General features: G+C 35.4%; 1 non-coding gene across 1 annotated transcript; it reads left to right on the top strand.

The window, feature by feature from the left end:
• The first annotated feature begins 20164 nt into the window (after positions 1-20164).
• Positions 20165-20238, top strand: TRNAI-GAU (transfer RNA isoleucine (anticodon GAU)). The gene has a single exon. It is a non-coding gene; the product is annotated as a tRNA-Ile (tRNA).
• Positions 20239-20952: the final 714 nt, after the last annotated feature.

Genomic DNA, 20952 nt, shown 5'->3' with positions numbered 1-20952 from the left:
TCACTTAACAGTATTACATTTCGTTCATATTATAACTCAAATTGCACAAAATTTATATCATTTCAAGAATTATCTAATCGTTGCCACATGTTCTTTCAAATACTATAATAAAGCTAGAACGATGTATAAAAGAAATTAAGAAACAAAACAAAAAAGAAACAGTTTTTCACAGACTATTGAATATTTCTCATTCAATTAATTCAGTTCTCACTTCGCGACAAGGCAAAAATACATAAAAACTCAAAATATCTGTATTAAAAATTACGAAGTAAATCTTAAACACCTATTTTCTCGAAAACATTCCGGAAAGGATTAAGCATGATTTAATTGGCAATAATAAACGAAGGCGTTATCTTTGTTATTGCGAAGCTAAGTTTCTCTAGATTGGCAACAAATCCGCTATCCTGCTGTTTCAAATGTAAACAAGAGCAATGGCCGCCATCAAGAAAATTATGAGGCTTAGCGGCACTTAAACAATTTTAAAATTGTTGATAATTCTAAAAATATTGCATAGAGATTTACTAAAGGCATAAAAACCTTAACCGGAAGATAAGAACAACATAATTCAATCATTTTTAAAGCAAAAAATGTACAATTTACAAACATATAAGAGTAAAGAAACTGAGATCACTGAGGCGAGTAACAGAGTGGATATATATATAAATATATTCATATACGTTTGGTGCGGCCGATTGCAACCAAAATACGAGGTGCACATTTGCATGTTATAGCAGTCCTATATACAAAATTTCAACGTTCTGAGGCTACTCGTTTTTGAGTTATGCGAGATACGTACGTACGTACGTACATACGTTCGTACAGACGCCACGAAAAATTCTCTTCAGAATTCATTTTAAAGCAGTTTTATAATTTTTTTGAAGGAAAAGAGTCTTTTATTCTGTCCTTACGTACAGATATCACGCAAAAACATCGTTAAATTGCATTCGATAGTAGTCAAAATTGATATTTTCGTTGAAATATGCTGCCTGAAACTTTTCGAGATTACAATACTTCCTTTTTACTTCGTACAAAGAAGTAATAAAAGCAGTCAAAAAAACAATTTTTGCAATTAAAATTAGATCTTCAATGCAAAAACAAGCAATTCGGCCAAAGGACAGAAAGGCAAAATTTTCGATCCACAAATTTTAAACTCCACTTGGCAAAAAAGCACTTCAGTTGGTGCACCAAATGACATAATTCACTACATTACTAAGAATTTAAACGTAAACAAATAGCCACCAAGCGCTGTTAGGCCTAGAGCCACATGCACTCTTAAATTGTTGATAATTTTACAGCTATTGCATGTAGATTAACAAAAACTCTTAACCGGAACATAAGAATAACATGATTCAACCACTTTTAAAGCAAGAAATGCACATATTTACTAACATATAAGAAATGAAAAAAAAGAGCTTACGGAGCTGGGTAAGAGGGCGGGTTTATACATATATATATAGCGGATATATAGAGTCTGGAGCGGCTTTTTGCAGTAATAAAGGGAGGTGCACAACTAGATGTTATAGCAGCCCAATATACAAAATTCAATGTTCTACGGATCGTTTTGAGTTATATAAAAGGTGCATAAATATGTACAGACGTTACAAAAAAAATCCCTGCTGAATCCTTTTAAGTTCATTTTACAATCCGTTTTGTGAAAAAGAGTCTCTCGTTCTGTCCGTACGTACAGATGTGACTCGGAAAGGTCATTCAAATATATTCGAAAGTCATCAAAATGGATATTTCCATTGAAGTATGATACTCGAAAGTTTTCGAGATTACAATAATTCCTTTTTTTTCGTACGAGGTAGTAAAAAGTAAAATAACGATTAAAATCATTAAGAGGTGCTATTATTGATTTCAAAACAATCAGAGTGTTAATCGATAACAGGTGGATGAACTTTGAACAATAAATTGAAGTTTTTATGGTTTGTGTAGTTTCAGTCAACTCAAAAAATCCCAATGAATAAGGGTTCATGAAAGATTTTTAAAAACAGGGCGAACATTGTTGAATTAAGAAAAAAAAGCCTTCTACTCCATTGCAGGTAACGAGATTTAAGCGCAGTAATTAGCGGGGAAGAACCTATCTTTGAAGAACATTTAAATATTCCTTTGTGCGAAACCCGGCTGAGTGCTACCTTCCAGTGTTGCTAATTGTGGCAAAAGAAGAATTTTTATAGGGTATATCCACTCTTAGGAAAAAAAAAAAAAAAAAAAAAAGACGCACCAAGAAGGAGTTATCCGAATGGGACGAAAATAGGTAGAAGTGATGTACATGTACAGAAAAACAAATGATTACAGTTTGAGAAAAATTGGTTGATTTATTAAAGCGATAGAGCTTTACGCAAGCAGTTATTCGGCTTGGCATCGATTGATAGAGGTTGCGGATGTCCTCCTGAAGGATATCGTGCCAAATTCTGTACAACTGCCGCGTCCAGAGCTGGTTCGAAGGCCCTGCTCATAATGCTTCAAATGTGCTCAATAGGAGAGAGATCCGGCGACCTTGCTGGCCAAGGTAATGTTCGGCAAGCAGTAGAAACATGTGTAGTGTGGGGACGGGCTTTATCTTGCTGAAATGTAAGCCCAGGGTGGCGGGACATGAAGGCCACCCCAATGGGCCTTAGAACTTCGTCGACGTACCGCTGTGCTGTAAGGTTGCGACGGATGACAACCAAAGGAGGCCTACTAGGAAATGAAATGGCACCCCAGACCATCACTCCTGGTTGGTATCATCATCGTCTCCAGACTCGCCTTCGCTTGTCATCGGGGGATCAGTTCAAAGCGGGACTCATCACTGAAAATTATTCTACTCTAGTCAGTGACATTACAGTGCGAATGAGCCCGCCACCACTGCAAACGGGCTTGACGTTGTACAGATGTCAATGGTAGTCGGCGCAAGGGGCGCCATGACCTCAGCCCCCTTTCTGTGTGCCGTCTATGAATCTATGATTGCTCGGTCTTCACGTTCTGTCGTTTCTCTAGGCCTACCGCTTCCTTCTTGACGCTGTGTGCGGCCATGGTTCACCCATTCTTACCAACATCGTCTAATAATGGCATCGCTCCTGCTCAAATGTCGAGCTATTCGCCGATAAGACCAACCGGCTTCTTTGATCCACTACACGACCTCTCTCAAATTCTGACATCTGCGCATATCAATCGCGCACCTGCATGCGAGGCATTGTTACTGTCTACAAGAATACACGGAATGAAATTCGTGAAGAATTTATGACCTGGAATCGTAATTTCTCCTCTTAAATATCCTGCCAGTTGCGCAGATCAGATGCGCTGTAGCGACAACCGTTAATTCATTGGCAGCCAAAATGTAAAATTTTTCATTTTCGGTGAAACCTGCATGCATATCAATTTGTATCCAATTTGCTTTATATCTTCTCGGTGCGTCTTTTTTTTTTTTTTTTTTTTTTTTGTCTAAGAGTGTACATATTACTTGTGGTTATAATTTATGGCCTTGAACGAAATTATAATGTTTTCTTGATATTTAAGACTTGTAAAAATTGTGAGCAGTTTTGAAAGTAAAATTTCTTCTCTGGATTCAATTTTTAAATTGATATGCTGTGTACTACTTCTTATAAACCAAGGAGAGTTGGCTATTTCTCTAAAGGGCTTTATTTTGCAGAATTTGTGTTTTATTATGGTGATTTATATTTGGAGCATGTTCTAATAAGAAGAAAGGAGTAAAGAATACTGTATTTTTCGAGCAGGAAATAAGTTTGTTACGGAAAAACATTAAATTTATTTCTGAACTTTGAAGTATAAAGGTGAATTTATTGTATTTGTAAGATGCTTTTTCTTGATCCCAGTGTATTTTGTCTTTGAATAACGTGAAAGTGGATGACAGGTTGGGTGACTGACCTTTGCAAAACAGAGCTAGCTGCATCTGATAAATATCTTATGTTAAACTCAGTGACAATATATCCCAAGGAGCATGAATGATGTATGGTTGTTTCTAGATTCTTTCCTTTTTTCTTTTGTCTGGTTTCGAAGTATGACCATGTCTGCGAATTTTATTTCTGCCGAAATGTGATTTCACTTGTTAACTGGAAACAATACACTTTTGTAATCTAACACTTTGAAGAAAATTTTGCCATTAGTAAAGTTTGAAAAATTAAAAAAATATATAGAAATTAAGAAAACGATATAAATATTTAACCGCTTTTGTTTAAAAAGACAAACGGAACATTTATACCGATTCTTTAATTTCCTCATATACATAGATTTTTGAACTTTCAAAAATCTACATTTCAAAAGCATAATTCATGAAATTAATAAAGCCTTACTATAGGGCAAAACTTAAACTAAACTCAAAACAAATTTCAGTTTTAAAAATCTAGCTGTGTTTTCATTTCTTGAAATGATATAAATGAAAAATACCAAACTATTAAAAATGTAGATTATCGATTGATTAAAAAAATAAAATAGAAATATATCGATAGGCTTGTATTCTGCAAAATTTCATTATAGTTATTATACTTTACGCTGAGTAAAAATATTGCCAAGAAGTTCAGGCAAAATAATTAAGAGACTAATATTTACTTATGTAAGCAGCATACGTATATATAATATTAAAGAAAAATGAGACGCGAAATAGTTAATGACCCTGACTGCACCGAAGATCCCAGGTTAGAATCCCGGAGAAGGCATGATTTTTATAAATATGGCGGCTCTCAAAATGGAGCCGCTCAAAATATACTGTGACCCCGAAAGTAATCTCGAGAGGCAGTAGTAGGAGAAGAGTGTTGGGAGACCCCGGGAGGTGATCCGAGGGTCAGCTCTCTTTGAAATTTGAGCACAGGAAATCAGTGGGATGGAAGTGAGCAAAATCGTATAGGCCACTTGCATGATGCTCAAGGCTCTTGTCAATAACAGACATAATTTTGCACTCCTTACCATGATATAATTCTTGGGCATGTTCTGATTAGGTCAGAGAATTTAGATTAGTCGCAACAGCAAAACAAATGAAATATTTTGTTCATCGTCGTTTGGCAACAAGGTGAACTTATAGCGGATAAGAATTATCGCAAATGAAAACGATAAATACTCCAGAGGAATTTTCTTTTAGCGGTTAGAAGGGGAACGCCTCAAAACAATTCAACAGAAATCTCTTAATGCTATAAATTATTTAAGGAATCCTCTTCCTTCGAGCCCCTGAAACATTTCAGCTTGAAAATTTTCAGATTACAGTGTAACACTTTAAACAAGAGTATACCAATATATATGAAAAACAAATTTTAATATTTCTCTTCTCTTAAATTATAAAATTAACAAGTATTCAAAAATTATCATTCATTTTTTTTAAGATTTTAAAAGTGACACTAAAATTAGAAACCATTTCACTAACATAATCTTGAAAACTCACAAAATTCCTTTATTATTATTATTACTACTTTTAACCACTGATTGACTGAATTGCGATGAATTATTATAGGCAATGACGTTTACAAAATCTTTCCCTTATTAATCACGAAAGTTATGGCAGAAACGTTTACGCCGCCATCAAGTTACTGCCCTTTTAAGCTAGACATAATAAATTTTATTCTTTTGTTATTCTTTGGAATTTCGCATGATATTTCTATAGTGTATATCCCTTTCAGGGGCGCAGTGTTACGATTTTTTAAAAGTTATGAAAAAGTAAGCATAATGACATACAATGGTCCTATAGACAACATAAATGAGTTAAAAAAATTTTTTTTTCGTCCCCCTTTATCGAAAGGGGACCGGTTTCGCCTTGAAACCAGCGCCCGTCTAGAGCATTAAAGACTAAACATTTGCTTATTTATCTTTACTTTGCTAAAAAGTATCTAAACGTAACCCAAATTGCATATTATACTAGTAAATTACTGAACAACTAATGAAGTAAGTAATATTTGCATAAACACGCATTTTTAATTATAAATAAAAAATTTAAAATAGGAAACAAAAAAGTATAAGACAAAAAGTAACTGATAATGCACTAAATTACTTGCATAAAACTATGAAATATTTTTTAAAATTATGTTTAAAACTAAGAAAATTATATGTAAAAATAAAATAAATTAAGATGCATACAATTATTTTATTATGAACTAGAAGCATGAGAAAAGCGACCGCTAAGAGAAGCATAATAAAAACGCAACTGTGAGTGTTTTTCAGTGTACTCTGTGTCTCTAAAAAATAAGAAATGTTTTCCCTCTCTCAAAAGCTCCATAAATCTTCATCTTTGAAGCCACTCAAATGAAGATATTGTGCAACTGTTTACAGCAGTGATCCGAAAGCAATAAACACAACTGCAAAAAATCTCGCGACTGCGTCATCTGATCCTTTCTTCGATATCCCAGAGGGGCAGTGGTTTCATACTGAAACCCCGTAATGAAAACATTCAAATGTAAAAGGGTTCGATTACTTTTTTTTTTGTGAACTAAGGGCATTTCATTATTCATTGATGCCTGCTTATAAAATATATTGTGGAAAAATTAAAAATTTTTGGTTTTTTGCTTTTAAAATGGGACAAAAAGAGTAGAGTGCAAAAGAAGCTATTTTTGAATGATTCGTATCAATTAATGGATGCCCAGAAAGGTTTACTGCTGCCATCTGTTATCAGCTTTAAGAAGTAATTTAATTTTAGCAGCGGTTTTGAGAAAAAAAAAACCCAAATTTTCTAAATTAAAAAAATGTTGAAAATGCGGTTTCAAGGCGAAACCACCGCCCCTGAAAGGGATATACACTATTTTTTGCTGCCATAGTGTCATTATGTTTTGGCTTTCTTTGTTGATATTTGGATAGAATATCATACTTTTACTTATGATGTTCAGCAAAACAAGTTATATCATATGTGAAATGCGATTTACAGTATGTTCAGCAAAACACGATGCATATAAACAAATAACAATGGGATAAACACGATGGGATGCGGTTTACAGTATTTCATTTGATATTCGGGTACTTGCATATTATCCTGTCTCCATGAAAGTTGGTAGCAACGTTACCAAAACTTTCCCCAATCGTTTCTGCGAAGTTTTGAGGGAGCTGAAGCCTTTTCATTTAATAAACAATCAGTATTCAAAGCACTTCGGTTTTACTTCCTTGTACGAAGTAAAAATGAAGTATTGCAACCGCGAAAAATTTCGGATATCATATTTCAACGAAAATATCGATTTTGAACGCTATCCAATGCAATTTAATGATGTTTTTTCGTGATATCCTCAAGTAAGAACTTACTACTGTGTCCTCCGGGAATAGGCCACGAAACGAGGAACATTGAAGTGAGGACCAGAACATGGAAAGGAGGTGCATGGTGAGGACTGCTGAGACTAAGCGAAACACTTTTCACTATTATCGTACATGTTAGGCATACAGTTATATTATATTAAGGATGTGCTATAAAAATCAGGTACAGATGTAAAGATGACCAAATACATTACAAATTGTGGAATACATTAAATGAGTTCTCGAATAGTCATAATATTAAATATAATTAAAAACAGCAAACCAAACAAACAAACAAACAAAACAACAACAACAAAAAAAAAAAAAAAAAAAAAAAAAAAAAACAAGACATTAAGTAAATTAATATATGTACAGAGCAAGCTGCTGACGGCATGGTGTCCAAGGAAAGAAGTCACTCCAGGTTGTCAGCAATGCCTTTAGCAATGATAGTGCAGTCTCTAATGCGGCTGAGCGCATATTTATTCTTAATTGTGTTCCTGAACCATGCTGGCATATTGATTGCTGTTGGTCTTTTCAAATGTGAATTCCCTGTGTGCGAGCAGTCAAATAGATAGTGATCTGTGTCACCAGTACTGCAACAAATACATTGGTCACTGTCTCTTAGGCGAAATCTGTGAAGATAGGACATATATGGGCTATGGCCTGTCAGATACTGTGTGAGGTGCGAAGAACTGCTATTTAAATTGTGGTTAACTTTTGGTTGGAAATCATACAGTCTTCTGCCTGTGGTGCTTGCCTCCCAGTAGTTTTGCCACTGTTTCATTAGTTCACATTTGAGAGTAGTTTTCAGATACGAGTGCGGAAGGGGCACACCAATACTACTCACGTGGGTTTCATTGGCTGCGCCCTTCGCAATCATATCGGCTGCTTCATTTCCTTTAATCCCCCTTTTGGGTCGGAACCCATTGTAGCTGGGGCCTCAGACTTGCAGGAATCGAAATTAATAGTTTTTGTATGTCTCTGACAATGGGATGTCTACTGCGGCCGCCTTGGATGGCCTGCAAGCTTGACATTGAATATGTGTAAATTACTTTATACCTGCCATTGTTAGCAGTAAAGTCCAGAGCTGCCTTTAGGGCTGTAAGTTCTGCCTGAAACACCGAGTTACTGGGATGAAGCTTCTTAGCCCAGGAATGGATTATGTGGTCACTCTCCATTGCACACCAGGCACTGCCAGTCCCGAGTTCTCCTTTGGAGACAATTTAGAAGCTGTTTAAGTGCGGCTAAGCCTAATGAATTTTGCAAAGGCGGACATAATTGTTTACATTTCAAACTTGGCAAAATAGCAGATTTGTTGCCAATTTAGAGGAAGTAAGCTTCGCAACAACAAAGGTATAGCCTTCTTTTATTATTGCGAATTTAATCATGCTTAATTCATTCTGGAATTTATTCGTGGAAATAAGTGTTTCATATATACTTCGTAATTTTTAATATAGATATTTTGAGTTTTCATGTATTTTTGCCTTGTCGGGAAGTGAGAACTGAATGAGAAATACTGAATCGTCTGTGAAAAACTGTTTCTTTTCTGTTTTGTTTGCTTAATTTCTTTTATACATCGTTTTAGATTTATTATAGTATTTGAATAGAACATGTGGCAACGATTAGAAAATTCTGCAAATCATATAAATTTATGTGCATTTTGAGTTATAATATCGACGAAATGTAACGCTATTAAGTGAACCTAGCGCCAGAGTGTCGCTATGGTAAACAAATATAGTGAGTTTTAAAAAGTGCATTTATTATATTGTGGTTTATGCACTATCGACGATGTACATTTAATTCAAACCAATAAGTTTAAATGAAATGCAAGAAAAAATGCGTATAATTTAGTTACAAGGAAGTCATGTGGTGTAAACATCAGATTTTTTTGTTTTGTAAAAAGGCGTCCGTCGAGTTCTACTCTTAAGTCCTCCGATTTTGCTATAAGCCCCGCTTAGAACGCTATGAATACAAACTTTCCGCAGGTAATTGTTCCAATCTAGTATTACTTTGTCGAATGATAGTATCGTGTCGATTAATACACACAATTTTAATAAAATTAAGCAGCGGGTTATTTTAGGTTATGTAAAATAACATAACCTAAAATAAACCGCTGCTTGGTATTCTGTTGAAGGCATGTCTCAATTTTAATAATTTTTAATGCAAAACAAAAATACAGCAATAATCATCAATGTATATGCTTGTTTTATAATAACAAAATGGTACAGATACAGAATAAGTTGGGGTTACATCAATCGAAAGCGCAGATATTAAGCGTTTGTTACGTCGCGCGTATCCACAACTAGAGTTGAGTTGAGTTGAGTTGAGAGCAGAATCTGGACACCCGTGCGGCTTACTAAGACTATTCGGGTCTAGTCCAGGTTCCGCAACTATTCGGGGCAACACCTCATGGGGCCTATAAGGGCATACATTGGTCCTGTATACATGCTTACATAGTTACATAGTTCATAGTACATGCTTATATACAAGTAGTTCATAATACATAGATCTTTCATAATACTTGCTTACATAGTTCATACATATACATGCTTACATACGTAGTTCATACATATACATGCTTACATAGTTCATACATATACATGCTTACATACGTAGTTCATACATATACATGCTTACATAGTTCATAATATATTGAGCCTGTTACATAATACATACATAGTAGTTCATAATAATTTTCATTGGTCATAGTACATACATGTTTCATAATATATACAGTGGGCCGTAATACATACATGTTTCATAATATATACAATAAAAATAAAATAATAATAATAATAATAATAATAAATTTAAAAAAAAAAGATAGAAGAGAGAGAGAGAGAGAAGAGAGATTGACAGGGAACTACTCCACACTGCACAAATCTGTTCCCAATTCCTCCAGTTTCTGCATTATCTTGCATATTTTGATGCGAAATGCTGGCTGTTTGATCAGATAACGCTTATGAGAAGTTGCCTGTTCCGGAAGCTGCACATGCCACTGTGCGGTTAGAGGGCATTGGGTCAAGTAATGGTCTGGTATACCAATGCCTCCACAGACACAACTTTCGGTATTTGCAATTCCTCTCTCATAGTAATAGGAGGGGAAAGGCCCGTGCCCCGTCACAAATCTCGTTATTTGTGGGGATGACTCGAAACGATCGAGCGAAACTTTATGGTAATATTCATAGGTCTTCCTGCTTTGTTCGGTAGAGTCCCATTCCCATTGCCACTGGTGCTGAGCTGCTCTCCTTGTCACTTTTTTAAGGTGAGACCACGGGAGTTCGATAATTACGCATTGTGCATCTATATTGCGAGCTGCTTCTTTTGCTAGCCTGTCGGCTTCCTCATTACCTTGAACCGGCATGTGCCTTTATCCAAGATATGAGGATATTCATTGTCGATGAACGCTCCTTCAGCGTGTCCTGAATCTCCGCTATGATAGGAGAAGGATGTCTGGGATTTCGTAAGGCATATATGACCGAGAGGCTGTCTGTAAGAATATTAACAGTGGATCCTACTGGGGGGCTTGTTAACTCGATAGCTTTACGAATCGCAATTGCTTCAGCCTGGAAAACTGAATTATTCTGTCCCATATGACCTTTCCATGTTATCAGCGTTTCCTTGTTCTTAGTTACTATAAGGCCACAGCCTACTTGTCCGTCAACTTTTGAACCATCCGTATAAACATAATATTGATCCTTTATGTCAGAGTCATCTTTCCATTATGTGTGGGCCGAGACTTCTTTTCCGTAGTTAGACGAATGCATGACATTTACTGGCCTTATTTTTTCATGGAGGCTGTGCTGAGAGGTGGTGTGTGCTACAACCCCTTTTCCATGGTGTGAAGGATGGGTTGCATTCATGAGACGTTTTGTTTCATACTCCTCTGGATCATAGCATAGCGGTCCCAAAGTAGTGCAGAGATGTAATTGGAGAACAGTCGTTACTGCTGCTTCTTGTGCTGCTCTAATATGTAATGGCAAAAGTCCCGTCAGTATTGTGGCTGCCGCTGTCGATGTTGTACGGTATCCTTTTGTAATAGCCAGAGCCAAGGGGCGTTGTATACTACTGAGCAATTTCCTTTTCCTTTCGTTCATTGGAGTTGCCCAGATTGCCGCTCCATAGAGGGCTATTTTTTCCACGACGGACTGATAGAGGATTTCTAGGATATGTGGTCTAAGGCCCCAGTCTGAGCCTTGAAGCCTCCTTAAGGTATTTGCAATTGCGTGTGTCCTCGCGCGGACTGCTCTGAGATGAGGCAGCCAGGAGAGCTTTTCATCGATTATACGCCCCAGCAGTTTTAGTTCCCGAGTTCGCTTGATTGTACGGCCCTTTAGTTTCAAAACTGGATTTCTTGCAATAGTTTGTTCTGGTTTGTGTACGATCAAATACTTTTGCTCCGAGATGGTGAGTTTCTTGCCTTCACAGAGCCGTACAAATTGTGCTATGGTCTCATTACTGTTACTTTCCAGCTGGTCTCTCGATTTGCCTCTGATGATAAATGTCGCGTCATCAGCAAAAGCAATCACCTTTGTGTGGGTTGGCCACAGTGCTTTGAGAATGGAATTAAAAGTTGCATTCCATAGGTCAGGACCTGCACATGAACCCTGAGGGCAGCCCCTGGTCTGCTTTCTCTCAACAACTCCTCCGTCATGCACTGCTACAAGAGTGCGATCAGAGAGATAACTTTTGCACACTTGCAGCAGATTATCAGGGATCTGAGCGTCGTGAAGTGCTTCCAGGATTGCTGGCCACCACATGAAATCGAACGCACTTTTCAGATCCAGACTGAGTACGGCTACATGGTTGTTAGAGTCATACGCGTCATAGATTCCCTTTTGTATGGCACTAAGAGCTTGGATAGTTGAGCGCTGCTCTCGAAAACCATACTGAGAGTCCGTGATCTCACCCTTAATCTCCAAGTAGTGCTTTATTCTCTGAACTAAAAGTTTATCATAAATTTTCCCTATGGCGGGCAGGAGACAGATGGGCCGGAATGAGGCCGGATCGTTCGGGTCCTTTATCCACAACTAGAGCTAAATCGCGCTCCTTGACGAATGTTTTATAGTCGACGGCAGGGGCGTAGCTAGAGGAGGGCAAGGGGGGACATCTGTCCGCGGGCGCAGAATCCAAGGGGCGCCAAAATGATGTTACGACATTTTAGAATTAAATGTTTTTAATCCTTGGCAAGCAGTAGGGGGCGCGAAATCTTCAGTTGCCCCTGGGCGCTGAAAATCCTAGCTACGACTCTGTTCGACGGGATAATATATAAGTCCCAATATTATTCATAATGTCTGATTCCACTTAACTGGTCAATTATACATCACCATCTTTATGTATGTTAAACAAATATTGCATTAATGCAGTTTCTAACGTTATCCACTGTTTCATTTAACAGTAGTTATTATCTCAGCTATAAAAATAAGGATAAAAGTAATAATAGTAAAGTGCATAATTAATTCGCTTTTCAATAGCCGTAAAGAGATAGTACTATTTAACCAACAGTGGAATCAAATTTTCATAAAAATATAATAGTAATATAATGCGTATAAATCTCTCTTATAAATCTCTCTTAAAGCAGGCTTAAAACATTTAAAATCTCTTAAAATTATCTTTTAAAATATTTAAAATATCTTGTTAGATATTTTAAATATTTAAAATATACCATTATCAGAACAAGGCAAGAAATACCAATAAATAAAAAACTCAATGAAAACAAAACGAAAGAATAAAAGCTCCTATCTGAAATATATATATATATATATATGTGTAAAATATGATAAAATACGATGGCTGCTTCAAAAATAATTGGTGACCTGAAAATTAACTATTCTAGATTTGGTGCTCTCCCCCTAAATTCATCTGTTCTTCCAAATTCGAGATCCTTCCATGTTATGTAACAACCTAAAATTAATCAATCACACATTAGCTGTACTTATACATCAGACTTAGTATAAATACTCTTGGCACAAAAAACTACGTCATCCCATTCTTTTCCCTAAATGCTGCTGTGTCAACCTCGCGCCGTTTCCCTTCGCAAATGCCTGCTTTTAAAATCAGTGTACATAAAAATTATCGAATTGAAATATGATTGGATAAATCCGTTGTCTACAACATTGATTTGATGTGAATTATAAATGAAATAAAATTATATTTTGAAATGGCTACATCTGGAAGTTTGTGGTTTATGCATTTATCAGCCTAACTACGTAGACTTCGAGCTGCAGCACATCAAAATATTCTTCTCCGGCCACGATGACAGAAAGCTGATTCCTCCTACGCATTATATTATGACACATGTACATAAGATAAGTTGCTTATAAGCAGTGTCGGAAATACCATTCTTTTCTTTTATATCGATTAATCGAATTTGCTTGAACACTCAGAATATTATGCTCTCTGATGCTTCTTGATGCTGTCTAAATTCTACAGAACTCAGCTGGCTATCAATGCCAGTAATTTGATTTGCGTATGAATGTAGCTATTAGAAGGGTATTATTTGTTTTTAAACTGTACGAAAAATGGTTGAATTAAGAATTCCAGATTAATATTAAGCTACATAAAAAATAAAACTCAGTAACACCTCGATAAACGGGCGGAAGGGAAAAGATATCTAGCACAGAATGAATATTCAAATAGTTTTAATTTTTACAAGCAATTTGACGCACTCTTGGAAATTCTTGTAGCAAATATTCAAAATGCGAATTGGTATGGTTCTTATGTACAATATTCATCGCTGTTTTAGCGCCAGATTACAATTCTTTGAGCGAACTTCTCATCGCTCTTTGTGTTATGTCATATTAAATTGTCTGCGCATAAACTAAGGAAAAATTCATGATATTTAAGCATGTCCAGAAGACCTTTATAGCTTCACAATTTATGTCTACTTCGCAAGTATTTAAGTATACGCCTTCTGAAAAGTGACCAATAGTACATGTCCCCTTATATCAAGTTGACAAAGCTGGATGTTACATGGACTGAGCACTGGCTACGATTAAGAACCTGCGCATTAGAAGAAAATTTCTCTCTACTGCGTCACCGCAGTGACGTAGCGTGTTGCCATGATAACGGAATCAATAAACGTTTCTGGAGCGTCACTTCCTACTTGCAAGTAGGATTCGAAAGAATGAGAACAAACGATTGGAGGATGCAATTCTATGCTGCGCCTTGAACTCTTAAATGCTTAAGTTCCCTTCCAAAGATTTTTTTTTTAATGTTAGATGTTCATCTTCAAGGAAATTTATTAATCTTTCCACTTTTTATAGTCACGAGATAAATAAAATATCATACACGAACATTTAAGAATTTTCATCATCTGTATAGCATTAAAATACTGAGCTTCGAGAACAATTCCCATTTTGTAAAAATAAGAATCTAGAAAAAGTACATATTATTAATAAAGATGCAGTGTTATTCTACAGATCTAATTAAGCGCATGAATTATTCTCTAAATTTCAAGCAAATTTTGTGAACAAAATATGAGCATTAAAATCTAAAAAATTACTAAAAGCAAGCAGAGATAAAGAAAAGCTATTACTTAATATTTTATGTTTAGAACTTTTTCTGTGGCAAAGCGTCCAATTTGCAAAGTTAATATTTTCTAATTTCTTTATCTTACAAAGTTAATATTTTCTAATTTCTTTATGTTACAAAGTTAATATTTTCTAATTTCTTTATGTTACAAAGTTAATATTTTCTAATTTCTTTATCTTACAAAGTTAATATTTTCTAATTTCTTTATCTTACAAAGTTAATATTCAAAACTTGATTTTATGTTTGCTTTAACGTTTTCAAGGAAATCTTTGTTTTTACTTTCAATTAATGTTGCATACAGTTTCTTATTCCATAAACATCTAATTAAAACTGTTCCTGAAGTAATAACTTTCCTTGGATCAGAGATTCTCAAACTTTGTGGGGCTAAAATTTTGTGGGGTAAACTACAGCTACATACATTAGAAGTTACACAACTGTTGAATAAAGAATAATAAATTTGCCTATAGGACTTGTAGATGATAACATCTACTTTCTTTAAAACAAAAAATTAAAAATTAAATTAAATTGCCTCACAAACTAAAATTTGGTGGGGCATAAATAAAAATATAAAATGGGAATACACCATCGGATAAAGTATAAAAAATGTTTAACGAATTTTTATGAAAATTTAAACTTAATTTCAGAATTTGTGTTGAATTTTCGAAAATTGATGGATTTTTTAGAGTATTTAACGTTCCTAATTTCATACTATATGTAAAAAACAGATTCGTATGGGGACGGTTTTCATGAGCATATTCAGTCATTGTACGAAGGTTAACTATCTGCATCACTAGACTATATAATATATATATATATCTTTTAACTATATATTTTCTCTTTATATTTACCTTCCTTGTTTTCGAGTTTACCACACGTGTGGCACCTGCGGTTATGGCACATGAATACTGGTAGTTCGACTTAGATTCGAACTCAAGCGAACGGGTTGGTTGATTGGCTGGTTTCCGTATTTTTCCGCATGTGTAACCAGGCTACGAGCCAGTTTCCCTTAAAAACGCTTCTACAAAGCCTTACGTAATCTTAGGCAGATAGCGCTCGTGTGCTTTGTCATATTTCAATAACCTAACGTAACCCTGCTTTCGAGATGCAGTTAACTCCTGATTAACCAAGCTCTGTCTGAAAAAGGTTTAAGTTTTGCAGAACGACAAAACATTACTCGCATAAATCGAAAAATATATTTTTTTATTAATTACAGTATGGGTTATTACTCTTTTCTCTGTTTTCCGTTGCCTCGGATTAACTAAAATTTTCAGTTAACTGTGAAAGTCGTACCCTGTACTATTCCGGTTAATCATTAGTTAATTGTATGTAACTCACCTGTCAGTCTTCCGCATATCTTCTTTTAGCAATATAAAGTAGAAGTATGTAATTGTCCCTTCCTTATTTCCCTATCGTAATGTTTCAAACATTCCAGAACATTTCGTCTATGGCGTCTGTCTGTCTACTCGAGTTCGTAAAATATACGCGGGTTGCACAAAGAAATGTATTTCACAAGAAAAAAAAAAAAAAAAAAAAAAAAAAAACTAAAATAATTTTTTTTATTTTTTTATTTTCTCTTTTAAGAAAGAAAATGTAAATGGAGGGGGGGGAGAAGCGGCGTTTATTTAACATTTCTCATATGCGTCATTCGGTTTTGAAAAAGAAAAGAAAGAAAATCACATTTCGAAAGAAGAATTACCTGAAAAATACTGTTATTATTATTTTTTTTTTCACTTCGGCGCTCAGTTTTTCCTTTCTAAAGTCGCACATCAAACTGCAGATGTATACGTTTGTTGGTAATTGTCCTGAAAATAAAAGATTTATTAAATAACGTAGGGATCAAATTCTAAAGTTCTTCTATACGAAAAGAAAATATATATCGCGTTATATTTATCGCTCCGATCTGCTTACAGTAATCTCTCGTATACAGAAAGAATGCTGGATCTACTTAAAGCGAAAGAATCAAATTTTAAGCAAGCTACTTTTTTTACTTGAAAATGGGGAAGAATGCGTAGGAGTTAAGCTCAGAATATTTAGACATAAGATTGATGCCAACCTATTTCACTGGGTGCAAAGCGGAAGGATCAATTTAAATTTTGGAAGCAAAATATTTTTATCAGAAAAATAGGTATTTTTAAAGAACATATTTATTTTCTCTGAAAGCAGCTGCTGTTAAACTGACAGAATTTTAGCAATTTGCATAACTCAACTGTTTAGCTGAGAATATTTTCAATATAATTAGTTATTCTAATTATGTTATTACCTGTAATAATTATTATTTCAATCATTCCTTGCTCGAAACTGATTTTTAGTCCAATGGGATTTGAGTCCCGAAGGACTATAACTTTCGTTTTGCCATTTTGCGTCGGACTCCTATAAATGTCGGTTCACTTTTTAAACTGTTTCCACAAAATGTTAGAGTCCTGCATTATATTTGAAGAAATGAAATAATGAAAATTCTTCATAAATGTATGTATATTTCTCGCTTTGTGATAAAACAACGGTATCTAGAGCCATCCAACTTTGAATGACGTAATCCTACTGCGAATATGCGCATTTGAAATCCCAAATTTGAAATTTGGAATTTGTTTTATTATCGATTTCATATTTTGTAAAACTTAAGCGAATTTTTGAGTAACAAACTCAACGATTTAAAAGCGAGCACTGGCAACATTCTCTACGGGGGGGGGGAACCTTTTTATCTCCAGCGCGTCGAACTGTGTATCGGAAATTCTAAAGATAGGCTCGTTTTAAAATTATTTTGTGACATTGCTATTGAACTAAATTTTATGGTTTAAGTGCAAAGAACATGATATTTAATAAATAAAGGTAACACACAAAATGTTAAAAAAAAAACGCCGTTTTGGACGTAATTTAAAATCTGAAACATTTCAGTTTTTTTTATTAAATATTTTGTTTAAGGTGGGAAACTTCCTTATTTTTTGCAAATGGCGTTTAAAATAACTTCAATTTCTTACAAATTCCTTTGTAAAAAGTGTAAACTAGAAGAATCGAATTCAAAATTCAAAACAATTACTTTATAATTATTTTACAGCATTCTAGAAACTAGATTTCTAAATGCGCATTTGCTGAAAATAGAGATTTTTTTTTTACGTCGGAAGGAAATACAAGGTAGCGTACAAAATGTCATACACTTTGTTTTATTTATTACATATTTATTTATCATCAAAATATTACCAAATGATAGTACACTTAACTGTCTGAGCATGAAAAGTAAATTTAGTTCAGAATGTGATCAATGTGTCCTTCATTTCTTTTTAAATCTCTTACATTTGGCATAACCTTTCGGCTAACGTCATCTAAAACTGCACATCATAACTGAAAGATAAGAGTCTTGAGTTACAACACATTTTCAGGCCTCCTTGGAAATACCTTATGTTTCATAAAATTCCATAAAAGAAATTATATGTATATCTGGGCTACGTGGGGCCACTTTCTCCTATCATCGTAACGTTCAAAAGAGCGATGTGACATTACAATCACAAAAATATCTCATAGAGAAAATCAAGAACATTTCCGGAGTGTGAGCGGGCTACATATTGCAGGAGTTTCTAAAGGAAGACTTAATGCCTTTTGATGCACGGGCACTCAATGAAAGCAGTCGATTTTTCTCCAAAAGACAGTTAGTAGCTTCAGGTTTGTTCATACAATATGTGAATGGGACGTCCAGACGGTATAGTGTTTAGGGTAGCATACTGCGGTACCGAAGGGCTTGGGTTCGAATCCCGGAGCGTGCATGGATGTTTGTAAATATATAGTGTCCATGCGGCATGGGAGCACTCTAAACATGCGGTGAGACGAAAATTCTCTCGAGAGTTTTGTGGTAGGGGAACAGGAGTGGGAGACTCCCGGACCCGTCTCCTGTCCCCCAAGGGTGCTTTCCATCACAAACTGGGGCAGAACTGTATAGTATCATATGTAAAAATGTCCTTTTGGAGAATTGTCAAAAATGTCATCCTCTCTGCTAACTGTAACCGCCGATAACAGATATTAAATGCCATCTGCCAACATGATAATTACACGAAGAGACTCGTTAAGTCCTAGGGTCGATGGTCATTTTGGTAGTATTTCCGGGGTGTTGTCTTGTTGGAAGATTCCATTTCCACTTGGGAAAACCAACGCTATTTACAGATGCAACTGATTCGCAGTTACGTTCAGATAGTCTGCAGCTTTCATGGTCTGCTATACCACAACTAAGAGACCCACAGTCGCTATGAGAACGTCCCCAAAAGCATCATACCGCCCCCACCAGCCTGTGTATTTCCTGCTGTACAAAGGGAAGCAATTATTCGCCTGAAAGACGGTTTACTCTGACACGACCATCGACGCGATAAAAGAGAAATCGTGATTCATTTTGACCAGGCAAATGTCTTCCACTTATCCATGGTCTAGTCTCAATGTTTCCGGGTCCACAGTAGGCGTAGCTGACAATGATAGATATGATAACCCCTTATAATTTCGAGAGCGAAGAAACAGAAGAATTTAGAAGAACCACATATCATCCACATGCATTGGGGAGTATTATCACTGTTTAGAACATAAGGCTGCTAATTTAAATTCTACGCGCTCTCGCGCTAGTTGATTATCAAGGTGTCACCATTAATCAGTGTTCGCTTGTTTGTTTAACCACCCATTAAAAAACACATGAAAGTAATCTGTCAAAAGGAGGGTTGCCTTTGTTATGAAGTAAAACTCATTTTTATTCACGTTACACATGCTACAAAAGTCAATGGCAATGCCAATCCTAGAGGCCATTCGCTAGATATGAAACCAAGGCGAATTACCAGTGCTCAACTAGCTCGACCACTAGTTAGAGGTTTCCATTCAGCAAAGCCTGAGATTACTTTCAAATTTATTGTAGCAGATTTTGATCAACAAACGTGCTGATTTTAAAGCTATAAGCAATATAAGATATTTCCGCAATCGAAGTTCTCATTTTCTTTTCTAATAATGTATCAAACTGATATAAATTAAAAGTATTTACTTCATAATATACGTAACTCACATTTTTAAAGGCATTTGCAATTCCAGTATAATTAATAGAAATACTTCAGAATGCCGTATGTTACATAAAGAGTACAGCAAAATGTGCTTTTTTTTTTTTTTTTTTTTTTTTTTGTAATACTATAAGGTATTTCTCCCTCCTTCCTAGTGTGCCTTCGTGGTGTAGTGGTCCTGCACGCTGGGACAGTATTCCAGCGTTCCGTGGTTTGATTCCCGGCGAAGGCGTTTGCTTCATTTTTCATCTTGTCTGCTTCCAAAAATGCCTAATGTCTCAGTAGAGGAACGTCTGAGCTAAAAATGTGGTGGATGATGATTTCTCCCCACCCAGGATTTGGCGATTGGGTCCCCTAAAAACCCAAGTCATCCTCTAAAAGGGGAAGTATATAAGGTATTTCTCCCTCCTTCCTAGAGTGCCTTCGTGGTGTAGTGGTTCTGCATGCTGGGCCGATATTCCAGAGGTCCGTGGTTCGATTCCCGGCGAAGGCGGTTGCTAATTTTTCATCTTTCCAGCTTTCAAAAAATACCTAATATCTCTACAATACAGCACAATTTTAATTTTTGAAACTTTTAAGGATGAATTTCTCTATTTTGTGGCGTTAAACTGTTAACTGTAAAATTTCCAGACCTTTCCCTCCTTTCTTTCCCTTTTTTGACGAAAAGGACCTTTTTGGGTACTGATATTTCCTTTTTAGATATATTGCATTATATGTTTATGTGATCTAGATCAGTCAAGAAATTATTGTAATAATTTCTTGACTGAATAAAATATTTTATTCAAGTAAATTTAAATTTTGTGCGTTCAGTAACGTCATGGCACGGTATCACAAAGCAAAGCTAAATGTATCTTGATTAACTAATTTTCATTTTAAAATGATAAATACAAGTATGTAGCGGAATTTGATAAAAAGTTTAATTTTGCTCCTTTTCGTCGAACTGACACAAACTGTTGAATCGGAAGCTGTTGTGCGTAACAAAGCTTAAACCTAGAACAAAGAATTATGTTGCTTTTTACTTCCTTGTACGAAGTAAAAAGGAAGTACTGTAATCGCAAAAAGTTTCAGGCAACATATTTCAACAAAATATCCATTTTGACCGCTATCGAATGCAGTTTAACGATGTTTTTGCGTGATATCTGTACGTAAGGACAGAATAAGACTCTTTTCCTCCAAAAAAATTATAAAACTGCTTTAAAATTAATTA

Source organism: Stegodyphus dumicola, chromosome 10, assembly GCF_044657685.1.
Source record: "Stegodyphus dumicola isolate Sdum_Otavi_A_Nest chromosome 10, ASM4465768v1".
NCBI lineage: Eukaryota > Metazoa > Arthropoda > Arachnida > Araneae > Eresidae > Stegodyphus > Stegodyphus dumicola.
Note: the sequence above shows the minus strand (reverse complement) of the source record. Positions and strands in the feature narration are given on the sequence as shown.